The 3,142-nt window shown below is 40.6% G+C and overlaps 1 long non-coding RNA gene across 1 annotated transcript; it reads left to right on the forward strand.

Moving 5' to 3' along the window:
• LOC131471841 (uncharacterized) lies at positions 1 to 2,577 on the forward strand. Its single transcript, XR_009242034.1, has 3 exons — positions 1 to 379; positions 732 to 796; positions 2,442 to 2,577. It is a non-coding gene; the product is annotated as an uncharacterized LOC131471841 (long non-coding RNA).
• The last annotated feature ends 565 nt before the right edge of the window (positions 2,578 to 3,142 follow it).

A 3,142-nucleotide genomic window follows, 5' to 3' on the forward strand; every position in this document is an offset into this window, starting at 1 on the left:
GATAAGAAACCTCTCGGGCACAGAATCGTAAGCCCGACGACCTCCCACGGCCGAGTGGACATGATGCCGCCAGCGGTGGACTAGCTTTATGCCGGCGGAAACGGAAATGCCTCCGCTCGCTTCTATGTAGGTTGTGCTAACTTTACCAGCGCTTAATTGCCGATTTCCTCATGAAAAAACAAGCATCAAACACCTTTGTCTCGCTGCGAAATAAGCCGTTTCACAGAAGAAAAGCTTCGGCTTATAGAACTCGGACCCGACCAGCCGAACGTCGCCATAAAGCAGCAAACGAAAGACAGACTGGTTGCTCTCAGACCAGTGTATTTTGTTTGGCTCCTCTTTCAGATGCCGGACACCAAACAAGCCTGAATTCAGACAGGTATTACAGTCATTTATCTGTAAAAGCAAAACAACACCGAACAGACATAGGACACATAATACTATGCGAACAAAAGAGTGATAGAGAAACGTGCATGTTTAAAGGAGAGATTGTAGTATATAGCCTAACCACATTGTGGTTATATACCATAGCAGACATACCATACCCCATGTGAAAAACTGACTTGTCGTAGTTTTCCCCAGTGAAATACGATAATTGTAAGCATGCAACGTTTATAATCTGACAAACGTTAGATGCTCACAATTATACTGTAAGTTCCAGACGACAAATCTAATTCCATATGTTTGCCGCTATATAAAACATTTTCACTTAACATTCTTTTGCATTGCAGGTAGGTGAAGATGGAGGCGCCCCCCTTTGTGGCCCCTTAAAGCAAACTTCTTGGACTGTATGTTGGTGAGATTGAAAGCATTACCAGTTACAAATAATTGTGGAAGATTCACTTTCCTTTGTCTGCAAAAAGCCATCCCTGCGGTCCCAGTGAATCTTTGTCATTATCATCCAACAACGTTTCACTGAATCAAAGCACAATTTGTGTGTGTTTTTTTTAATTATTATCTTTTAACCAAAAGCTCTGAAGTCTTTGTTGTGTCTGTGTGCAAATTCGGCATTTCTGCTCAATTCAAAGCATCAGAGTGAGAGAGTCTCATTAAAGTGGGCATTAATTTGAGCTTGTTAAACACGGTGCCTCTACTTTCATCTCAGTCCGCGACGGAGACATCTTAGAGGAAAGTTTTATTCATAATAATTATATGTTCTATTTTTAGGATGTTTTTCTTTATTATTATTATTATTCAAGTGAAACATTATTGATGTGGTAATGTTTCTTGTTGCACAAACAGAAACCAAACAGACTGAGTAATGTTGATTTGTGATTATCACTAAGTTGGTATTTGTTCATCTACGATGTAATGACCCACTGCTGATGGTTTAATGTTGCCGTAATAGAATAGAATAGAATAGAATGCCTTTATTGTCATTATACAAGTTGTACAACGAGATTTACTTGACTTCACCTTGAAAGTGCATACAGCTAACAACGAAGAACAATAACAACAACAATATTGTGTTTGGAAGCTCGTGTACATGGAAATAAAAACATTGCTGCATATTCTGGGCCTTATCTGTTGTGGCTGTCGTGTGAAGCAGCAGACCTAAAAATATCAAACACGAGTTGCCAACATCAGTACCATTAATAATCTTTGAGAAACGTGCTGTACACTAATGTGAATTCCAGGCTAAGGGATTTCAGTTAGTCACCATGGAAACACATCTATAGACTGGACCAATGTCATAGCACAACATGGCAGTGTTTAAACATACATCATTTACAAAACGGAGCGTGATCTGCAGCATTTGAAACCATTAACTCCCTGGGAAAATGATTACTAATGTTATAAATCATGTGAGAAATTGTCAAGAATTGAATGTTATTCTCCCATAGACTTCCATTCAAACTGATGTCCATTCTATTTTTATATCCAGTCTGTGCGGTCATTCACATTAAGGTTTTTTTTTTTAAACGGGATCGGGATCATTGTTTACTAGTAAAACACAGCATAGGGCGCTCCTCGTTCCGTTGACCTCTGACCTCTGACCTCTGGCTCCTGCGCTCTGTGAAACAACGTTTGTGAAGTGGTTGTTGCCGAGAGGTGGACGCACAGCAGAATATCTGGAGCTGTGAAGCTGTGAAAAGTAACAAGCTGAGAGGTTTAGGCTCAATCCACACGGAACGAAACGAAACAATCTTTTCTTTGTCGTTTTTGAAAAGGTTTCCTATGAGAACGCCATTGTTTCAGGAAATCTATAGCAACAGTGCTGTAGTACATGTGGAAAGTGCTGTAGTACATGTGGAGAAGAAGACATTGTACACGTTACAATGTACACACAGACCAAACAACCGTGTTGCCAACAAAGTGACTGTTGCTATATTTAGCATTTAGACATTTGTGGGGGATTGTTTTACAAAAAGCAACTTTCCAATTAGGAAATGTCCAGTTCTTCTGCACGATTGAGCTTCATCTTGCTGTATTTCCTGCAGGTGGAGAGTCGGTCTCACTGTAGACACACACGGAGAGAAACAACGTTACCACACAGACAACAGAGTCACCGACAGGAACAAGCCGCGGATGTGCAGCGCAGCTGACCGTGTGCAGAACCATCCCTCATCTGTTCATTCCGGTAAAAATAGTGTCTGTGAAAAACAGGTTTTCTTTTCTCCTCCCCTTATTTTTTTTATTTATGATTCTTTTTCCCAGTTTATATTCCCGCTTTGTGTCTGAAGTCGCTGAGGACAGGACATGTTCTTGTGATATCTGGTGTCTGCTTTCAGGCTGACTTTAGTTACTTCGCTGCCAAACAATCTCCATAACACAAGAGAAGGATGACGACAATGTTCCCCAAAGTTGTGTATTCATTGTCTACACGGAAAGGGCGGTGCTTTGAGATTTTCACATTTTCAAAAATGCCAAAAAAATATGCGTATTCATGTACGTGTCCATGTGGACAGGCCCATAATCAGCTCCTGATCCACAGTCACTATAAGTGATTTGTTGTTGTTGGGTTTTTTATTTTTTGCAACTGTTTATCTGCTCTAAGCTCTGTCCATTCACTCAGTTAGGAAGGATTTCATCAGGGCCGCACGGCCGCTGTGATGTTCTTGGCAGCCCAGACATTGTATAACAACCATAATTTCTCCTCGGGATAAAAAGACTCTTTCATAGAAATGAAAAAAGCAGCGGA

The sequence above is a fragment of the Solea solea genome, chromosome 13 (assembly GCF_958295425.1).
Source record: "Solea solea chromosome 13, fSolSol10.1, whole genome shotgun sequence".
Taxonomy (NCBI): domain Eukaryota; kingdom Metazoa; phylum Chordata; class Actinopteri; order Pleuronectiformes; family Soleidae; genus Solea; species Solea solea.